The sequence below is a fragment of the Scleropages formosus genome, chromosome 9 (genome assembly GCF_900964775.1).
Source record: "Scleropages formosus chromosome 9, fSclFor1.1, whole genome shotgun sequence".
Taxonomy (NCBI): domain Eukaryota; kingdom Metazoa; phylum Chordata; class Actinopteri; order Osteoglossiformes; family Osteoglossidae; genus Scleropages; species Scleropages formosus.
In genome coordinates this window covers 3,983,938-4,006,652 of record NC_041814.1, presented here as the reverse complement: position 1 = coordinate 4,006,652, position 22,715 = coordinate 3,983,938, and the positions used below count along the sequence as shown (strand labels likewise).

General features: G+C 45.1%; 1 protein-coding gene across 2 annotated transcripts in view; it reads left to right on the top strand.

The window, feature by feature from the left end:
* The first annotated feature begins 1,020 nt into the window (after positions 1 to 1,020).
* The window catches only part of sema6bb (sema domain, transmembrane domain (TM), and cytoplasmic domain, (semaphorin) 6Bb), a 75,579-nt gene continuing 53,884 nt past the window's right edge, over positions 1,021 to 22,715 (top strand). Inside the window, exon 1 of one of the 2 annotated variants that reach the window (XM_018728257.2) lies at positions 1,021 to 1,935. The gene's annotated coding sequence lies outside the window, so the exon portion shown is untranslated. The remainder of the gene's footprint in view (positions 1,936 to 22,715) is intronic. The other variant, XM_018728258.2, reaches the window with a different exon arrangement.

The following is a 22,715-nucleotide window of genomic DNA, read 5'->3' as shown; positions in this document are numbered from 1 at the left end:
ATTAATGAAAAATAGCAGTGGTAGGAGTAATTACTGCACAGCACACTTTAGTGACCCCTCTCCCTAGGTGAGCACAGACCCTAAATCCGCACTGGTAGGTAATGGGCTTCTGAAAACCATGTAAACCTAAATGGGTACAAGTCCCTCCAGTTTTCAAGCAAGCATGATTTGCCCCCTTCCCCCATATTTATGTATAGCTCCATGAAATAATTTTTCCAAACATTTTGGGTCCCAGTAATACTAATAATAATATGATAACACGACATAGAGTTCATTGGAAGTCGCTTTGGAGAAAACACACACGCTTTCTGAACCGCTTGTCCCATACGGGGTGGTGGGGAGCTGGAGCCTAACCCAGCAACACAGGGCAAAGGGCTGGAGGGGGAGGGGACACACCCAGGATGGGACACCAGTCGCAGGCAGGGCACCCCAAGCGGGACTTGAACCCTGGACCCACTGGAGAGCAGGACCTGGTCCAACCCACTGCACCACCACATCCCCCTTGTAAATAAATAAATTAATTAATTAAAAAAATTGTACCTGACAAGTTGTCACCGTCCTGGCTAGCTGAACTTGGCTGACATCCCCTGCACTAGAGCTACTACAGTCCTGTACTGGGGAGTTAGAACCTAAATAACCCTTTGCATTCTGCGAAGATAATTGAGACATAAGCTGTTTGCATCGAAATGCAGCATGTCACATACTGCCGCGCCTTAAATTAATCACCTTTTTGCACGCAAATCTATTTATCATGACCTCCACGCCGCCATGGCTGCGCAATTTGATAGCAATAATTTATAATTAAAATGGGCACACGCGATTATTTTCCACGTTCGCGTTTTCGCTTTTCTGGCAATTTCTGCTGCAATTTCACTGCAGTTGCTGCAGTTAACAAGGAACGACACAAGGGCTGATACTCTGAAATGAGTAGAAGAAGTGGAAAGTTTGTTCGCAGTGCGGAACAGGTGATCGAGGGCGCGTTAAAGCCGTTCCAGTCGGGGTGCAGTTCTGCCTCAGGTTTTGCCATTGACTCGTTTTTGCTCCGCCGACGGAGACACGGGGAGCCGCGTCTTGCGGGAGATGCTGAATCTCACCGCCGCCGAAAAGGCGCCGAGCGAGAAAGCAGGAGATCCCATAAGAGGGGGAAGGAATTTTATTTATTGGACGCCGGGGAGCTGTTGCTGTAGTGTGATCTTAAAGGCGGCGAGGAGACGCACATCGTGCCTGCCGCTCCTCCGACGAGCGGCGCTTCCTCTCAATGAATGAGCCCAAAGTGCCCAAAGGCGGCAGTGACACCCAGCTGGGGAGAGTACGCGGTGCAGAATAACTGCTGCTCGTGATATAGGATCAATAACACAACTGTTGTCGCGGGGACGACATTCAGAAGAAACAGATGCAATTTTTTTTTTTCAAGCACTGCAGCTGGTCCGGTTGCGGCGCGGCTCATCAGCGCTGATCACTTCACACCCTTGGCAGCGAGTGCGCGGCTCCGCACCGACAGTCCGCAGCTCCGTGTCGTCGCCGCCGCCGCCGCAGCAGCAGTAGCAGCAGTAGCGCTGCACGGGAATGCCATGTGTCGGGCAGCGGCATAGAGGCGCTTTGTGGGGCGCTTGGCACCGGGGACAGGTGGTGTTCCGCGCGCTACTGCCGGGGGGGGGGCTGAGCACACACAAGCCCACAGACAGTTGTCTTGAGGATGTCACGCCGGCATAGGGGGTCCGTTGTGGAACAAGACAGGTGCGACCGAGAGAAGAAGGAGCCGTTTACAAAAGGCGGGCGTGCGTGAAGTGCCGTTGGAATTGAATTGGGGGGGGGTCGACGGGAAAGGCAGCGAGAGACACCCGGTGCTGCACCGGCCGCTGTGGATTGTGGCGGAGGGAGGAGAGGAGGCAGAGCGCGGAGCCCCGCGGCAAACGCACCTTTCCGAGGTCCGCGGTGAGTGAGGAGCTGTCCGCCCGCGGGGTCCAGTCTGGAGCGCACCGTGTGCTCTGGGGGCTCCTTCCTCCACTGGCATCGCAGTGCACCGATATGGTGAAATTTCCAAAACCTGGGTTAAAAAAAAGAAAAATAACCTCAGCGATATGTTTTCGCCTAATTATCTTTTTCTGCGATTAATCCTCTTTTCTATTATCGTCTATTAATCGCAATCGATTCCGTGTTTTCGTCTGATCATTTTGGCGACGTATTGCTTCTGCAAATCTTTTGTTCCCATAAGGTGTAATATGTTTAATACAAATTAGTTTTGGCAGCTCTGTTTGATGCTGACAGATATTAGATGGGGACTGAAGTGCATGCGTGCATTTTCGCATTTGAACGATTAGGCTCATATAATTATTATTCTTCACGTAATGGTGAGGTCTCCCGTGGCTAGTAGAAAGGCCTGTCACATTACATGGCAAGTGCTATTGATATCACATTGGTTCACAATACGTCTCAGTAGAATCCGTTTTATGTTTCAGAGATAATTAAGGAAATCAGATTTAAAGTTTGGAACGGCATCTAAGAGAATAAGCAATGATAGTATTAGGACAATATCGTTTGGAATCTGGGCGGTATTATTTAGAAAACAATGCTCATTCATTCATTGCGCTGTTTTTTATTGTAGGGTATGTTTTACATTGCTTTACATCGTAAGCATTAGGCTCTTATTGACAAGAGGGGATGTACAGTGGTTATTCAATTAGAGTCTAGAGCAGAAGGTTGCTGGTTAACCTCCCACAGTATTTATTTCTGTGGCACCTTTATATTATACACTTAACCTAAACTGCTGTTGTAACGAATCATCTGCATAAGAGAAATTTAAAATGCAAAATTATAAGCTTTTTCTTTTGCTTTATAAGCAATTTTTGACAACACAGGAATACCAGACACCATAGACCATTTGGCTGGGTCTTCAGCATTGCGTAATCTTACAGTGTCTGGGAAAAAAGGGAGATATTTTACGGAGACTTGAAATTACTCTGCAAGGTATTCGGCAAACCAAGAAATCATTTCAAACCTCTTTTCAGGGATTGTTTTATTTCAGAAGTGGTTTTATTGATCTGTCATTCTGGGGTTCAATTTGTTGACTGTTTCAGGACAGCCTTGCCCACTGTTCTCAACTGGACCTCCTCGGCCACTGCTGGTGGCTGAGTATGGCGAGTGGTGTCTCTCCCTCCTCTCCAGGCAGCCCCAAAGCCCCCTGCCCTCACAGTGTGCTCAGGCCCCCTACCCAACCCCCCCTCCTGCCCCAGCTGCTGCCTTTACAGTACATTGAGCTGGCTGGGTGGGTTGTGTCAGAATTAAATTTACCTTTATGTGAGGGGTATGTGTTGAATTGCTGGTGCCCAGGTCCAAAATTTTCTCTCCCGTCCCCCTTTTTTCAGGAACAGCAGCTTTTGTCGTGGCCCTGTTTCAAATTCAAATAGCCATCGAGCTGCCTTTTGTTGGCCTGTGAGGTTTGTGGACTGGAAAGGCAGAAAAGTGAGTGAAGTCCCCAAGGGTCAGAGCATTCCAATAGAGAGCTAAAGTGTGAGAGAGGACAGAGACGCCGTGCTGAAAAGGGGGCTTGGGAGTGGGGACAGTCCTGTGCAGACGGCGAAAGCTAAGACACAGCCAAGGGAATACAGCAGCCCCTCCCCTTGCCGTTTGGGTCCATCCAGCTCAGAATACAAGCTCTTTAATAACAGAAACGCACCTCCCACTGCTCTGCACTCTGCCGCAGATTTCGTTCAGCGTATGCTTTTGTATTGGCGTCAAATGAATTTCGTTTCTGTTTCAGTGCAAGTCCCAGTCCGCCGATAGAAAGAAACAACATGTGCAATTGGTGATTCATGGTCCACGTTCCATTTGCGGGGTGATGGGAGTTCCTGCACTACGGTATTCTTATTGCTAATGCACCGGACTTCCTCTGCTGCACTCCTCCACTGATTATGCAAGAAATATCATAAGGAACAAATTAGTGGAGAAACGTGAGGAAATGCCTATCGCCAGTGTGATGGTGCGAACGGCGAGTTCTGTGTTCTATCTTGTTAATTTCTCAAGAGCTGAGGAGGCAGCGTTTCATAAGGACCCCGAAGGGAACCCATCATTGGCCAACCTCTTCTTTCACGCTGTTGCTTTTATGAGGTCCTGCTGTATTTGTTCAGCGATTTCTGAGCTTTGCAAGGGTTTCTTATTCTCCCCCGTGCTTCACAGCTTAACAAACTGCTCAGTGGAGCTCAGCTAATCCTCAGAAAGCCAAGCACGGTGATTTATTATAAAGTTACTTAATTTGGAGAGATATCCAACTTCCCTTAGCACTTTTGGCCAATGAGTCCCTACAGGTTTTATTGTGGACATCTGGATTTTCATAAAGCAACTGAGAATTTCTCTGTTACAGAGAATAAAAAGACAGAGCATGAAGAGAGAGCATTGAAGAGTTAGTGAGAGCCCTGACCTGGACAGCAGCTTTGTTATTGCAGCACTCTACAGCGACAGCCGTGTGGCACCCTTCATAGCAAATGTTGAATCCACTGCACTTCGAGAACAGGTGCCTCAGTGGGGGTTAGGGGTTTGGGGGTGGGGAACTTAATCCTTCTCACTGACTTCATGGCTTTCTGTTGCCACAAGTGGCCTTCATACATCCAAGGAAGACCTCTTCACAGGATGTGCCGCAGCTTTAAGCTCAGTGTCTCTTACGCTTCGTTGTCCTGCATGCCATCACTTCTGCACCACCGCAGCCCTTCAGCCTTCTCTCATGTCCCGATACCTAATGCTCAAAGCCAGTGTGGGCTCTTTGCAAGGCATTGGGAAAGGACACTACCTACTGGGTATTTGAATAGGACAAATCGACCGTAACAATGCTCTTACTTGGTGAGCAAAGTTTGCAAAAGTACAGAGCAATGCGGAAGGCCTGTAGGGGGCGGGCTTTATTCTGGAGTGCATTGGGAAGGAGCATCATGTGCTGTGCCCCTCAGTCTTACCACAGCCCCCTACCTGTCTATGTCCTTCAAGGGTAAAGGTCAACTAGAAACCCTTGTTAGCTTTTTTCCAGCATTTCTGCACTGTGCTTGGGATATGTCCCCTCCTGACCTGTGATTAGGAGGGCTGGTTGGAGATGGCAAGTGCTGTGTCAGACCTTATCGGCATTTACCGGGGCTTCCTTCATCACGGAATAAACTATTTTTTTCCGCAGAGCAGCCCGCTGCTCCATTTCATCATATTTCCAGTGTTACTCTGCCTCTGTGCCTTCTTTCATCTTCACTGTTCTTTCACATGGCGTATTTCTCAGCAGTAATGTCTCCTGCAGAACTAAATCAAGGTGGTTAAATGAGAAACTTCAAAGTCTAGCCTGGAAGAGTCAATAATGATGTGTGAGGGATGTCTTTGCTTTCTTTAATTCTTCTCCAGTGCTGAGGCTAAGTGTTTTACGTGCCTTTTGTTCAAAAGCAAAAGGGCCAGCTTTTCCAGATTCTTATTTCAGAAAGCAAAAAAAAAAAAAAAGAAAAATCAGCCAAGAAATTGAAAGGAATTATTACTGCTACAGAATAGCTATTGACCGACAGTTCTTAAATGAAATATATGTTTCTTTGTTGTGTAAATGAGAGAATTTGCTCTGTGACAACAGTACCCTTTAAAAACAAATGTATTGCTTTTAGCTGGAAACTGTTATACTGTGGGAAAACGGTCAAAAAGGCGCCAGACACGACGAAACTCAGTAGGACACCTACTTCCTCAACGTGAATAAACAGACAGAATGTGAGCAGAATGTTTTTCACGGCCTGTTTGTTTGTCTTTCGAGGCCCGCTCGCAACACTTTCTCCTCGGTGGAGAAGTGTCTCGTTGTGACTGCTGTTGCCGTTGCGCTAACGAGAGGAGAGACTAATGAGGGGCTGCTGCGAGGAGCTCGGTGAGCCCCGCCAGTCGACCCAGGGGCTGCAGCAGCCATGCTGATTCCCCCTATCTTTCTGTACCACATTTCAGATTGTGCCCCAGAATCCCTAGAAAGAACCACCAATCTTTTCCTTTTGCAGTTTACTAGAACTGGGACCAATAAAAAGAAATGATCTTATACAAACCAGTCTTAATTTCATGCTGGCCTCTCTCAACCACCTGATTATGGACTGCTGGAGAATTGCTCTTTTTTGGGAATAACATGGGCAAGAATGGGTGGAAATGTCTCAGCAGAGAAATTAAAATAGCACGGTATAATTAATCAAACAATTTAAACAAGAAAACAGTTAATTTCTCTTCATTTTAGCATAAAATGCTGACATACATTATTAAAATAAACAGTGGGAACTGGGGGGCTGTGGAGCAACGGGCTTGGGCGGGGCCTGCTCTGTGGTGCTTCTTGGGTTCGAGTCCCACTTGGGGTGCCTTGTGTCGGACTGGCGTCCCAGCTGGGGTGTGTCCCCTCCCCTTCCAGCCCCAAGCCCCTGGCTTGCCATGACCCTGCTTGGGACAAGCGGTTTCAGACAGTGTGTGTGATAATGAGAACTAAATCTCATTAAGGATGGCCACCTCATAGCACCTGTTTGGGTTGCTGGTTCCAATCCGGCTCAGGCCGAGTGGATTTTGCATGTTTTTCTTGTGTCTGGGTGGTTTCCCTCCAAGGTTTCTCTCACAGTCCAAAGACATGCAGTTCAAGTGAATTTGACATCATAATTGCATATGTTGTGTGAATGGATGACTGTGTGGGCGTGTGTGGCTGCCCTACAATGGACCGGTGTCCCATCTGGGTTGTACCCTTCCTAACCAAGCACCCGGTAATTCTGGGATAAGCTCAGGACTCTCCCCCTTGATCAGAATAAGTAGTCAATGAAAGTAAGCAGGGGGTGCGGTAGTGCAGTGGGTTGGACCACAGTCCTGCTCTCCAGTAGGTCTGGGGTTCGAGTCCCGCTTGGGGTGCCTTGCGACGGACTGGCGTCCCGTCCTGGGTGTGTCCCCTCCCCCTCCGGCCTTACGCCCTGTGTTGCCGGGTAGGCTCCGGTTCCCCGCGACCCCGTATGGGACAAGCGGTTCTGAAAATGTGTGTGTGTGTGTGTGTGTGTGAAACTAAGCAACAGTGAGTAAATACTGCTAAAGATGTAAACCATTAACTTCTCATTTCCCATGAAAGAGGCCATTCTTAGGCTTACCTGCCTAAAACTTTTGGTAAAGTTTACTGAATCCAGGACTACTTCACTTTATTACAGTGCAACCCCATGACCTAATGATGACACTGGGCAGACAGAGCTACCTGCTTTTTGGTTATTATTGCACCCTCGCAGCTACAGAGGTCACCTCTCTTTCTGGGGCTCTTCTTCGAGCTGTCAAGCTGCAAAGCTGCGGCAGCAAAAGCAAGATGTTGAGGTACAAAATTCCCTCATGCTCGACAGGGTTACAGTCTCATTTAATAGTGCTGACTTGGCCACCTCCTTAACCCTCCGGGAGGCAAGGCCATACCGCTCCCCCTTCTGTTGGCCGAGTTTAGAAGTGCCTACTTCTGTCCTTTTTCCCCAGGTCGCTGTGTTTTCTCCCTCTCTCTATGTGTGTGTTTATTTTCCTTGTGCCCAGTGCCACTTGTTTTGACTCTCGGGCAATTAGTGGCTTACTTCATTCTCTGGCCCGAGGGAGCCGGCCGTGCGTGACGGAGCAGTTGCACAGGGTCTCTACAAAGAGTGGTGGAGGTGGGGTGAGGGCACCGCCGAACTGGGCGCCATGGCATTACATTTGGCAGAAGCGAAGGCGTGGGAGGGCGAGGGGCGGAGGAAGATCAGGGAGCACTGTTAAAACTGTTTACATAGATGGAGTGGTTTCTCCACCATACACCAGCAGAGTAAATGTGTAGACTCACGTCTCAGCATGTAGACACAGCCATTTTCTTGAGACGAGCTTCTCCTGGATGTTTGCACAGCAAGATGTGTAGGATCCAGCTGCCACTAAGACTAAGCGGTAGTGTGACAAGATGACGGTGCATCCTCACCTCACTGAGCCACAACTACATTTCTTAAAGGTGGGCTTGAACTGTGCCATGCCTGAGGCTCTGGTCCAGCATCACTGGAAAAATATTTTGTTAGACCTCATTTAAAGACTCCAGGTGCATGTATGGGATTACTAAACAGGCAAAAATGCACTGTTTTCACATTGAAATAATTATTACAAATTGGATGTTGGTGGAAATAATTAGTGGACGACATAATTAAAAACTTACAAGTCTGTGCCTTAGAAGAATGCCAGAAAATCTGAATAGTGCTTATTAGAAGAGTGAATGCAGATTTTTTGAGCCTCTGTACAGTGTCAGATATTACCTTATATGGATTATTAGGATGATCTGCTGCTGTGTATGATACATGGAAGAGTGGGATGGGCAGCTCTGCAGAGATGGTTGACAGGTTGGATTGTGCTGTCTTTCACTAATGTAGAACGCTACTGGATTTTGTTTGTGTTTTGCGTCAACAGGGTGGAGCTGCCCATCACGGTGTTCCTGGTCCACCTGCATCTGGATTCCTGACCGGAAGCCCTCCCCAGAGAGGCAGGTCGTTTGTATTTGCATGTAAATTCTCTTCACCTCTGCTCTGTCAGAGGGAAGTCAAAATGGGTTTCTGTCAGTGTCGTTTAGAGAGTGGAGTGTGGGACTGGCTGTGACATTCATTGCTTGCGCTTTGTTGGTGAGGATTGCTCCTTTCGGCACGGGTTTCTGTCAGCGCCCATTCCGGTGAATATTCATGTCTGTCCTCTCGTATTAATGAGCTGGTGAGGAGAAACATTAGCACACACCCCCTGCTCTGCTGGTTTGCTGGAGAGTCCACTGGCACCAGTGACAGAACTGCAGGCCTTGGGCCTTTAGTGCAAGAGACGTGTTGCTGGCCTCTCTTCTTGAACGGGAGTTGGGATGGCACCTTTCATGTTTTAGTCCTCCTGCAGCCTCATCCTATTCATAAAATCCTAAACATGGATTTGCTTTTCTTGTCACTAATTGTCTCCTTGGTTACTTTTCCAGCAGCTTAGTGTAGTTGAGTGGATGTGTTTGGTTTCTTGTTCCCCATCCTCTCACCCTGCCATCTCAACTTTGGAGCCCGAGGGCTCTTGGATCGTGAGCCCCTCTGTGACTGCCCCTCTTGGAATGCAGTAACAAATCACAGCCCAGTTTATGCGCTGCTGTTTATTTCTTGCATGTCATTTAACCTTTAAACAATTAGCTGCTCAATCCATTTAAATAGCAGAGCTTGTCCTGTCTGTTTTATTTCAATTCTGACTCATTCTCTCCAGCTCCATTGCTTTAGCTGAAGTAACTTGATCCTAAAATTGAAACCACTGAAATTATGTAGCAAAGCCAAAATATCTGTTTCAGCATTGTGTTATAGATCTCTTTTGTTACTGTTAACTAAGTGCACATCAGCCAACGAACTTGTTATACCCATGAGTCAATTCTTAGCTTATTGGGGTAAAAAAGATGAAAATCATCATGAAAATATGTTTTACATATTAATCCAATTTATTATAATAATGTAGCAAAGCAGAAGTAACTGAGAATCTATATTGCTTTTCATAATGGTGCCCTCCTCAACAACTAATACAATACTGCAGATTTATCATGCTGCTGTAAGTGTTGTATAGCTAGTGAATATCGTGGATATATATAAAAATTCCTTGAAGAATGGGTAGTCAAAAAACAGATCCAATTTTTTAGCTTAAAATACTTTGCTTTTCATTTAACAAAGAGCACAGCTATTCAGCTTTCTGTCCTGATGTGCCTCAGTGTGAGAACATTTAATTGTGCTTGCTTTGGGGTCAAGCACTCGGTCTGAGCGGCTAAGGGACACTGTGCCCCTGCCAAATTTGAAAGATGACAGTTATTCTAGAGTACGTTTTTATTTCCTCCCCTTTGGAGAGGGGCGTTCCCTCTTTGGCTCATTGGACCCGGAGATTTTCTGTGGCTTTCTTGCTGCTGTCGTGGGCTTTGCTAATGGGTGCAGCACAGAGCCTATGTGGCCTGGGCAGATTCACAGTGGCTACCACGGCTGGGGGGGGCTTTAATGTTTGATCTCTAGTTCAGACTTCACTCCTTGATTCTCACACACACACACACACACATGATTAATTTCACCCATTCTTATAATTAAAACAATTACCCAGCTGTATAAATTAGTAACTAATTATAAGTAGCCTTGGACAAAGGTATGAGACAAATAAAGGTTAAATTATTTGAATCAATATTTCTTTATTTAACTTAACTTACAACTGTTGTGTTGCGCAAAGGATGTCCCCTTTATCTTGCTCTTACTCTTTACACATCCCTCAAGGATAGTGCTAAGCACAATTCCCAGTAGCTGTCATGGCTTAGGACTTGGCCCATTTCTTTTATGAAGTGTGTGCAATGGGAATACAAATACATATTATACTTTGCCATAAGCAGAATAGTCTATGACTTCAAAAGTAAAGTTAAATGTTACTTCAAGATTATGTCTTAAAGTAACAGCATTCATCAAATACACATCTAGCATTTTAGTAGTGTGAATTTAAATGCTGCTTTAACTTGTATGTTGATTAGGCCTAATAAATAAGAAAATATTAAAATGCTGTTGGTTCAGAGTTGGGGCACAGTGGCGCAGTGGGTTGGACCAGGTCTTGCTCTCCAGTGGGTCTGGGGTTCGGGTCCCGCTTGGGGTGCCTTGCGACGGACTGGCGTCCCGTCCTGGGTGTGTCCCCTCCCCCTCCGGCCTTACGCCCTGTGTTGCCGGGTAGGCTCCGGTTCCCGTGACCCTGTATGGGACAAGCGGTTCTGAAAATGTGTGTGTGTGTGGTTCAGAGTTGTATAGTAAAGAATATATCCCATATGGCTAGTGTGAATGTCCTTTAGAAATGATGTTTGGTACCTATAAAAAGTATTCATCCCTTTTGGCCTTTTTCATTGTTCATTAATTTACAACATTGTATGACAATTTTTAAAGCTTTTTATCAAAATCAAAAATATTCTTTAATGTCCATGTGAAAATATTTCCCCAAATCAGTTTTGAATCAATAACAAATATAAAACAGAAATGAGTGTAAAAGTGAATAAGTATTCAACCCCTTTCATATGAAATCAGCTTAAATCAGCTGGGGTACAACTAATTGTTTTTAGAAGTCACTTAAGTAAAACTGATGTCACCCGTTTGCATTTAAGTTGATTCATGTGATTTTTTTGGACAAATACGTGTATTTCTCTGAAGTCCCACAGTTGGTTATTCAATCTTTCTCAGCTCTAAGCAAATTTATGACAAGTTTCTTGAAAAGTACCATTCAGGGAAAGGAAATGAGACAAAAGAGGTGAATACTTCTTATAGGTATCGGCATATGGAGGGAATGTGTTGTTTGGCAAAGACACAGTATTTTAAAAAAATTACTGAGACAGATTTATTCCTCTGTCACAGCTGCAAGCAGACTAACTGTGTTTGAAATATTATGAATATGTCATGAAAGTGTATGCCTTCTGGCATATTTGGCTTGGAGGATCCGAGACGTTACTTCCATCCATGTCCGGCCCTCGGCGTCTGCTTTAGCAAGCGGCAACTCAGGAGATTTGCCTGATAGATTTGAATCTTTGCTGAAAAGGAAAGGGCATGCAAATCCGAGCTTCGGCAGCTGTGTAGGGCCCTTCATTAATATAATAACACTGCTCCATTATTCCAGAGAGCTGAGCTATACGCTGTGCCGAGCCCTGTGCGGGCCCTGCTTGGCTCTGCCTTTTATTTATTTATATATGTGCCATTTAGCTTTTGTTACACAGGCAATAGGGAAAGTGGAAAAGCTGATTATTGTGACAGGAATCTATTCTGCTCGTATTTTCCTCCCCACCAGCGGAGCATGCTACGCATTGTTATGCGCGTTCCCTGCCGCTGATAAGGAATAATTGCTGTTGTGGCTATGTTCTTCCTTGAGAGTTTCCCTCCGCAGTGGAGCCTAGGGAACCTTTTGAGACTTTTTTCCAGTATTTGTCGGAAGACCCGACATCAGACCCTTCTCCTTGACTGGTGTCGGTGGTACCGTTACTCAGACTAATCTCCCCTAGATTCTTCTCTGAGAAGATGGTACAGCAGACTCACACATCACAGTGCAAAGAAAAGGCTCTTTGGGCAGCCAGGTATCTCTGGAATCCTGATCAGACCTGTCCGAGTGCCGCGTTTATTGTTTAATTAGTGCTTGTGTGTTGATGAGTCGTGTGTGTGTGTGTGTGTGTGTGTGTGTGTGTGTGTGTGTGTGTGTGTGTGTGTGTGTGTGTGTGCGCGCGTTGTGTGTGTATTGCAAAGGCTGGTCTTCAAGCCACTGGGCTTGACTGGACACTACATCTTCTGCTTTCTGGGTGCAGTGTCTTTCATTTTCCAGTGCCACCTCTGGTGGTTCTGTGGCGCTTTAATGAGAAGCCAGGGCCCTGTTGAAGCGGCGTAGCTCTCCACTCACAGTGCTGTTAAGTCTCTGCTGCTTATTACTTCTCCCCTGGGACTCCATGACCTACTTGCTTTGGCAACAGGAAGGCGTGGTCCACAGTCTGAAGGAACGCTTGCTGCCAACCGTGCGCTTGTTCGCAGCAATGCTCCCTGTCAACAGGGCCAAAGGGAAAAATTGGAATTAACTGTCCGAGTTGCATGGGGGTGCTGTGGCGCAGTGGGTTGGACTGCAGTCCTGCTCTCCGGTGGGTCTGGGGTTCAAGTCCCGCTTGGGGTGCCTTGTGGCGGACTGGCGTCCCGTCCTGGGTGTGTCCCCTTCCCCCTCCGGCCTTACGCCCTGTGTTGCCGGGTAGGCTCCGGTTCCCCGTGACCCCGTAAGGGACAAGCGGTTCTGAAAATGTGTGTGTGTGTGTGTGTGTGTGTGTGTGTGTGTCCGAGTTGCTTTGTCGTGTCTTTCTGGATGGTTTGGTGGGAAAACATCTCAGTAAGCACAAACTCCTGAAGCTAAAAGGATCTCCTCACCCTGTATTCTCAGACGGGCCTCGGAAAAACCCTCTGTAGTGAGATCCCACAGGAGTGATACAAAAATTACACACTCGTGGATGACCTCTTGGTAAATGCTGTGGTTTAAATGCAGACCTCCCAAGTCTCCACCTCTCTGGAAAGCTGTGATTAAAATCGATGTGGTATTGGACATGCTGAAAGCATTTGGTGACCTCTGTTTTCGTGGACATAGTTGTTGTAGTCAGACCACGTGGGTTAAAACTGTGCCTCGGTTTCAGTAAGCCTGGCTGACCTGACAGCGAACCCTTTCCCAGAAATTCAGCCTGGCAGACATGGAGTACTCTTCTCACCTCTTTGAACGAGGACTGTATTTCCAAGCTGAAAAGATGGTGAAGAAAAGTGGTAAAGAAGGGTTGTTCCTGTCTTGTGACCTCCTTTATAAGATTGCAGTTTGCTGTTCAAATGGTTATAAGGAGGAAATTACATAGTATCCTTTCGACTGGCCTGAAGATGCAATGTAATTGTAATTGTAATGATGACAATGGGATTAATTTGCTGCCTCAATAAATCAGTATCTAGTTTGTGTTTCTGGATGTGTCTTTTGTTGTTTCTTCTGCATGTTTCTTTGACGACTGTTTCTGGGTCAGCAGGCGGTGTGATATTTAGACTTGCTGTGTTGTACTCTAAGGACCTAGGTTCAAATCCCAGCTTCCATTGTAGTATAACTGAGTAAAGTACTTGCCCTGAATTTCTCCAGTAAAAAATACCCAGCTGCATAAATATTTAAAAAAAATTGTGTCTGAACATCACTTTTCAGAAAAGCATCAAGTAAATAAATAAATGTAATGCAAATTTAACTGCACAAACAGCTACATGTTAGTTCATGTGACTAATCTGAATGCTGGTAATGCAACGGCACATTTAGGCATACTCGGTGTGTTCTGCCAGGTGGCATTCAAGAACATTCAGTGCAGTGTTTCATTGCTTGACGTTGAGTGGAGTTGCATTCTAGGGCTAATATGCATATAACTAAATGGACCATTTGAGAGCTATGACCACATAACAAAATTAAAAGTCAACACTACTGCTAGAATCTAGAACAATATCAACAAGATGCAGTTAATGCCTGTTTTGCATAGAATGTTTTTAAATGAAGCCACAGGACAAAATAGGTAAAATCATAAATGCAATACTTGAGCATTGCCAATTTAATGTAATTGATGCATACCGGAACATTTTCATTTATAATGGAAACAGGCATCTAAATGGTGAAGATGGGAATGAAACTATTATACTTACTGCTTTCCGAGCCGCCAGTTTCCTTATACAGTCATGCGTCGCTTAACGATGCTTCGCTTAATGACTGACCGCATATACAACAATGGTCCCATAATATTATAATGGAGCTGATAAATTCTTATCGACTAGTGATGTTGTGACATTGTAGCACAACATGTTACTCACGTATTTGTGGTGGTGCTGGTGTAAACAAACCTACCACGCTGCCAGTTGTATAAAAGTATAGCACATGCAATCATGTACCTGGATACCTGGATCGATCGGTCCATCAGCTGTTTAGACAGCGCCGATCACAACACGCTCTCCATTCATCCCTTCTCCTTGCTTTTCTCCTTCACAGATGGCCTTCCCATCTGACAGTTATGTACAGTACATAATACTTGATGATAATAAACACCTGTGTTACTGGTTTATGTATTTACTGTACTTTTTATCATTACTTTACAGTGTACTATTTCTACTCATAAAAAAGTTTGCTGTAAAACAGTATGCTGTGTTATGCCGGCAGCAGTGTCATAAATCTCATGTTTACCGCATCTCTTGACTGCATTGATGCTATACCATCTAGGTATACAGTATATAAGTATACTCCTATGATTGAGGCTATACCATCTAGGCATGTATAAGTACACTCTATGATCAAAGCTATACCATCTAGGTCTGTATAAGTATACTATGATCGAGGCTATACCATCTAGGTTTGTATAAGTACACTCTATGATGTTCGCACAACAACGAAATTGCCTAATGATGCATTTCTCAGAACATATCTCCGTCGTTAAGGGATGCATGTCTGTAACTGAATTGCAGAGCTATTTACAGAAATTATTTTGTCTGTTCACCTCCAAATAGCGCGTGTAAATGGACCTGGGTTTATTTGCTGAAGTGCATACTGAAGATATAAAAAATAGCCTTAATATAGAGTTTAACTTGACCCATCAGCCTTTGAGAGGCCTTCTTAATATAAAGTTCCCAGGTCCCAATTTCCATAGTCGATGATGGTCTTATTCCTAATATGTGTGACTCTGAAATACCATAGACCAACTTTACTGTCTTTTAATAGTTTCTGTGACCCACTCATCTGCGAGGAGAATGCCAATGGCAAGACCTAGATAGTCCAGAATAGACATCCACTAGAATCCCACCAGAGCAGGGTAATGATTAGAGCCAATTATATACTTTCCGTCAACAATGTCAGCCACACAGCACGGTGAGTAATATTCAGAAGTACCAAGGTCAGTCTTACTGAATGAAAAATAATGATGTAGGGCCTGTCTTTGACATTTCATTGGGTCTAGAAGACAACAAGCAGGGAAGAACAAACATCTTTGACCCTAGAGGACTTCCTGATGTTACTCGGGAGCTTGTTAAAAAAGTTATGCTGTAACTTGGCGCCTTTTTTCCTTGGACCACTCCCACAGAACTTGTGTTTAACCAGTGGCCTTTCCTTAGGAGGCCCTGTGTTCTTCTTAGGTTCACACGTGGGTTCAGTGCACCATCTCAATTAGCAGAGGGAGGCTCTTTGATCATTTACCATGTAATTTCTTTTTCAACCGAAGCATCAGTGAAAGCACATCATCGATTCTTCCTTAGTAGTAGAAGAAAACGTAAAGAGAACCCTTTTGCAAGACATTCTGATGTTGAACATGAGGTTAGGCCTGAAGAAGCCCATTTCTTAGACAACAGGAAGCAGACATCCCTGGGGTTGTCTGTGTGTGTGTGTCTGTGTGTGTGTGTGTGTGTGTGTGTGTGTGTGTGTGTGTGTGTGTGAGTCACCATGAGCCACAGACAACAGGAAGTGATGCAGTTGGCTTGTTCATCCCAGTTGTTACCACAGAAAACTCTGAGTGCAGTAGGTCTGTGCGAATCAGCAGGAAAGTTTAGGACATCTAAAGGCGGTGGCACTGGTGTTTGTGTAAACGTGGTGCGGTCTGGTTGTTTTGCACACTCCGCAGTAGCAAGTGCGACGGGCAGCTCTGTCACTCAGAGGGACACATTTGCAGACTGGCAGCAGTGCCCAGAGCCGCTTGGGTGGCTTGATGGAGTTTGGCAGTTGCTGCAGAGCAGACTAGCCCTAGAGACACCAGTTTGTTAATTAACCAAAAAATTGCACTGATTCACCAGGGTGATAAACAGGACTGAAGAAATCTCTCGCAGGACTGAAAAAAACTAATTTTACAGCATGAAAAATGATTCACACACTGAATCAGGCCTTCCACCACCAGCTCTTGAAGGTTTAGAACTGTACTATATCAAAACAGGCCATATTATCTCATTGATACAGAAGTCTGTTTATAATGACTAAATTTCTATCGCATTCAGACAAAGACATTCAAGTCTTGTACCACCAACCAAGAGGGTTTATAACAGCACAATATCAAAACACACCATATTATCTCCATGATATGACTGCTTTTTATGATTAAATCTCTATGTTTTTATGTAGCTGATGCTTTTCTCCAAGTAACTTACAGTGTTAACCTACCTACGATTATTTACCCATTTGTACAGTTGGGTAATTTTTACTGAAGCAATTTTGGGGTAAGTTCAGTGCTCAAGGGTACTACAGTCAAAGCTGAGATTTGAACTTCTGGGTCCAAAGGTAGCAGCTCTTACCATTGCATTACCAGCTGTACCTGACACTTTTCTCTGAGGTTATTTACACTGATTTACCCATTTTTCAGAAGTTTACTAGAGCACTTCAGGATAGTGCATCAGGAGGTGGGATTCAAACCTGGATTCATTAAGGCCACAACCTTCCGCGCTGTGCTACTTGCTTTTACTCAACTAGTAAGTGTGAAATATACCGTTCTGAATGGACTCAACAGCACTGAAAGTGTCTAATAAGCTAAAACCATAAATTCTAAATAAACTATCTGTAAGGACAGAACCATTATGTCAAATTGAAATCTGGATGTTGACAAAGAGGAGTAAACAAAGAGAGGCTGCGACGTTCTATGTATATTATGAAGTTCACAGTGAACCAATGATTTAAATAATGAATAAAATAAAATACATATGGAGTTTGCATGTTCTCCCCTTCTCCGTTGGGTTTCCTCTGGGTGCTCTGGTTTCCTCCCGCATTCCAAAGACATGCTGTTCAGGTTCACCCATAGTGTGTGAGTGACAGAGAGAGAGTGTGTTCCACTCATGTATTTATGAGTGACCCATTGTATGTAGTGTATCTAGCAGTGTAAGTCAGCACGGTGAATAAGGTGTGTGGGCTGATAACACTACGTAGAGTTCATTGGAAGTTGCTTTGGAGTAAAGTGTCTGCTAAATAAATAAATGTAAATGTAATGAAGGGTTCTTCTTGTCTGAAAGTAGGCATTTGTAGTATGCCTGGATTGCCTGAACACTCTCCATTTGATGACATAGTTTCAGGAAATGTGAAAGAGCAACTCTTCACCCCTCCTCTGCACCCACATCGCAGACCTGGGAAAGTTGGACACAAAGCATGTCGCACCCAGTTAGATGCAGCAATCCGCTGGGATCCTGACACTAGGTGACAAGTGTGCAGTCCAGTGAAAGCATCTATGTGTGTGTGTGTGTGTGTGTGTGTGTGTGTGTGTGTTTGCTGACTCGCCACATGTGACATAGGTCTGCCATTCACCTTTACTCATGAAAGCTTTGTTCTTGTCCTGGATGCGACTAGCTGCAACTTTAGCAGAAAACAAACACCTTCCTCATCGGGTCACGTTTTGAAGTGTTTGCTCCAAATTGCCAGAGACAAACTGAGTGCAGCACTTCCATTAAGATGGAATGCATAATGCATAATTACAGATTAGCTTCTCCATTTAGATAAAATTAACAGAAGAACAATCAAGAAGATAAAAAGTGTTAACAGGCAATACAGACATGAAAGTACCCATGCCTTTTTCTAAAACTCCCTGTGCAGGCCCAGTGAAAGACATTGACTGAGACAATTTTTTAGTTTGAAATAGCCTCTTCCCCTTGGCTGTTGTCCCCAACTCCTCTGCTACTCCTGTTTTTCTACATGATGCTTGTTCAGCTAGCATTTACATTTTTTCATTTAGCTGACACCTTTCAGGTACAATTATTTACCCATTTATATCCCTGCATAATTTTACTGGTGCAATTTAGGATAAGTACCTTACTCAAGGGTACTGTAGCCACAGGTGGGGATCAAACCTGTGACCTTTGGTTTCAAAGGTAGTAGCGCTAACCACTACATTACCAGCTAGCAGTTGCAACAGGCTACCCTTTCCCAACTGGGTGGCATTGTTGTCCTGCAAACACTTTTCATTACAAGGCAACACAGAACCTCTCTGCTGAATACCAAAGAAGAGGGAAAAATGCATCAGAACTGCAAACTAGAAGCAATGTCTTCAGTTTAGATCCGTTGCTTCCTGGCTTGCTCAGTACAATGCGCCTTGACTGATGGAATCGTTCAGCTGAAATTGTTTTCTGTGAGTGCGTTTGTGCGTCTCATCGATCCTTCTATAAACAAACTTTCAATATGTTCTAGGATTCCTGAACATTTCATCCAGCATTTTGCCCAAAGCCCCTACTGCGGTAGACACGCTAATGCATTGTTTGACCAATAGTGCACATGAATAGCATTTCTTGAGGGTAACAAAGAGCCCAGGTCAGCTGCCTGCTTTCAATAAGCTCTTCAGCACTTTGATTTACTGTTTTGCCATATGCCAGATGCTCTGCCAACCATAACGATTTCTGTTTTGCACTTAGCACCAGCTTACAAAAGTGCCAGGGGCTGACATTTGCAACCATTGCCAGTATGTCTTCCTTTGTCTTCAAGGTCTTGCGTGGCTCTTTGGAGAACCACTGATCTGGGTGGAGTGAAAGGTTAGCTCATAGCCAACCTAAAACTCCACCTAAAGCTGTTTTTTGCAGTGGAGAAACATGGTTCAGCCCAGCCTCTTCAAGCTTTCCGCTCCGTGCACTGTGTTGGTAAATAGAGAGGCGTTTGGTGATGGCACAGCGATCTCATGCTGAAATGAAAAGGCAGTGGAGGACTCTTCAGCGTGGCCCGCCAAGAGCGTTCTCTGCTATTAGACAAGCTGTTGAAAATTACCGTGGAAATGGAAAGACACGAAAAACACAGGGATGAAGCGCCCGGAGCAGGTGATTACAGGTCTTTAACGGCGCTATTCAAGGAAACAGTTCTTGCCTGTTCCTTGAAGATCACCGGACTGTGCTGTCGTGGCTTGGCGGCACATGCAAGACCAGACATCATTGTTTGGACAGATATCGCACAGTGCCTTTAAAGAGAAGAACGGGATCTGATAGTGGATCCATTAGGAGGTGAAATGTTTTCCGGATATGAATTTCGCAGACCTTTTTACTCATCATAATCTTTTCACCGGACACTTTTAGCCTGGCCCCCATTTACCAAAAACTTATGTTGCATTCTCTTTCTGCAACCTGATACATCTGTTCCATGACAATTACAACATGGTTTGAGCGGCATGCAAATTCAATAGGCACACAGCGCAAAGACTAAACAGAGGAAGGGGAATGTTGACTCAAGTCTTGAGCTCTGCAGAGGTGCATTACTGAGGGTCTCTCTCCCCTGTTTCACCCCCCCCATCTCTGTTTGGAGAGCATGTTTACTTTGCTTCAGCCCATTTTGGCTCTACACTCTTGCTTGCCACCGAGTTTCAAGTTAGGAATATAAATATGCTAGATAGACTTTGGCTCCAGATGGTTATGGCTGGGACGACATGCTGCTGTTGAAGGGTATGTAGGGCAAATGTGTATAATGTATGTGTATAGTGCCTGTGGCAGTGCATTTGGGGCAAATGAGGATGGGGGTGGTGGGGAGATACGGCAAAAGGCCTCTAAGTGAACCACGGAGCTGCTGTAAAACAACTCTGGTGAGTGTTATTCTTGGCAGAGCAACGGCTCCCACCATTGGCTGGGAGGGTCTGATGTATGTGTGTCTTCTGGGGAAATTGCACAGCTAAGTGCCTGACTGCCCTACAATCCTTATCACATGGCTGACCCGATGTTGACCTGGAGAAATGAATGAGTGGAGGATGTTGTTGTGGGCGAACAAAGTGACCCCCCCCACCTCTTCAGGCAAGTATGAAGTGTGGAACTGCATAGTTGTAAAGTTGCCTATACAGCACTTTAAATCGAGTTCATTGAAACATGGCAGTAAACCGCGATGTGTGGGTTCATTGTCCGTGGCACTTTGCCTTACGGAATTTGACTCCACATTCTTTTCTTTCCAGATGGCAGATAGATTTTCTGTCTCGGCTGTTATCATTTAACAAGAAGTCAGATCCCCCAGTATAGACTTTGCAAATTGTGGCTCATTGGAGCTGGAGTGTGTAGTGGGACCATGTCTAACAGAAAACCTACTGTTCATTGTTTTTCTGACAAGGGCCCTGCCGAGTGTTACACAGTGTCTCTCTGATGGTCCCATTTAATGTGGGTGTAAGTGTGGTTAAGGGCCTGCCAAATTGTGAATTATCAATGCTGTCACATCCCCAGGTGAATAATGAGTGAAGCTTAAACCTAAGTAGATGCAGATGGAGTGTGGACAACAGTGGCCAGTGTCAGTACAGACACAACCCGAGGATAGCTGTTGTAGTCACCCAAGATGCACAGACTGCAAAAACAGGGCGAAGTTTCCTCAGCCTCTCATTTGATAACCCCGGAGTCTGCTCAGAAACCTAATGGAGGTGCGCTAACATGCTCATTAGCATATAAATTGCTTGAAAATTGAAATGTGCATAATGATATTTAATAAGAAAAAACATCACATCTCCTTTTATCCTTATTGTGGACCCCTTCTTAAGAAAACGGCCCTTGAGAAGAGAGACCATTATCCAATAATACGTGCCCTTGACCAGATGAAGATGCACTGATTGATTTCCCTGCTGCTCAATGCGCTGGCGTCCCTGCAGAGTCTGCTGGGATTCTCCCGCCTCCTCACCCGCCCAATTTACCAATACGTCAAGCTCCCAGGGCTTCCTCTGAAATTACCTGATGCCGCCGTGTCCAGTGTCAGAGGTCCAACAATTGCGAGGATGCTGAGCTTTTTTCACTAGGGGGTGATTTCAGAATATCTTTGTTTTACTTCTCTGCAATCGTCATTCTTCTCTTAAGACAATCAGTTATGAAAATGACTATGTTGCTGTGTTGCTTCACTCTAAATGTATTTGGTACACTAATGTCTGGATGGTCTGCACTGTTTTTTGTTTTTGAATGCAGACTGCAGTACAATTCAAGCGGAAATGTTATCAGCACAGTGCACCATATCCTTTTTCAACATGGCTTATTCAAGCATTTTTAGATTTGAGTTGTAAACAGAAAAACATCTCCAGATTTAGCGATTGGCAGTTATACCCAGTGTAGCTGCGATGGGGAGGAAGGTGACCCTTTTGATCCTTTTGCTCTGGGGCATCGGATGGGTACAGCGCTTGTTTTATTCATTGCCTTAACCCAGCTGCTTTGTAAAAGTGTGTAAGTATGCGTGTGCATGTGCGTGTGTGTGTCAAAGTGGCAAGGAGTAGTGAGCAATGCAATCTGTCTACCTGGTTTTAATGCAGGGGTCTTAGGTATCCCTGCCCCAGGCTCAGGGTACACTGTACTTTGATCTTCACCGTGATGAATACCAGTTCCACCCTATATATACCTCTCTCTGTTATCCTATCTGTTTGGCTGAATTTCAAAGAGGAGTGCAGTGTAACGGCTCCAGGATGACTCAGACCGGAGAGAAATACATATATAAATGGTCCAGTTAGGTTCCCATTCGTGGTTAGGTTAGAATCCCGAACATCTGCACACAACAGGTTCCTCAATATCCACTTACATCTTTGGATTAAGTTCCTGAACACCTACAGCATTCACAAGATCCTGTTAGATTTTTCAGACTGTAGACATTGTCAGGTTATCCGACTGAACATCCTCACACGGTCAAGTTGGGGTCCTCCATATACACATGCATTACAGGTTAGCAAGCATCTGCAGTACTTATATAGTCCAGGTATGTTCGTTGGCTGCACACCAGGTCTGGTCACTTTCTTCAGTAACCCGACTGCACCTCAAACACGTCGTTGTTAAATTTTTACTGAGCTGACAGGTTTGTAGGAGGTGCTTAAGCTGTGAGCGCTTCCTACCATAGACTAATCACAGGTGGCAGAGGTAGTGCCACTGACACAGAACCTTCTGGAGAGGTGAGGTGACTGGTTGTTCCAATCTACACTGAAAGGAGCCCTAACACTCTCCCCAATGGCCCTGCTCTCACCTCGCTCTGACAGTGTTCTGATCTGCCCGCTCGCCGTGCCCTGTCGAAAAAACTGGGCACCGTGACACCAGACGCAGTTCTGGCAGCAGGAAAAATGGTGCTGGCACGAACTGCTTGTCCAGACTGTGTGCTGTTTATGCCAGCTAAATAATGCAGGAGCACACCATGCTGAAAACAATGTCACCCTGGATTGCCTTAGCTGTGCTGATGGATTCATGGAAAGCGTAGGTTGGACTGCTGCTACTGAGATATGTGGAACAATATAGTATCTGGGAACAGCAAGAGGAGGCATCCATCCACAT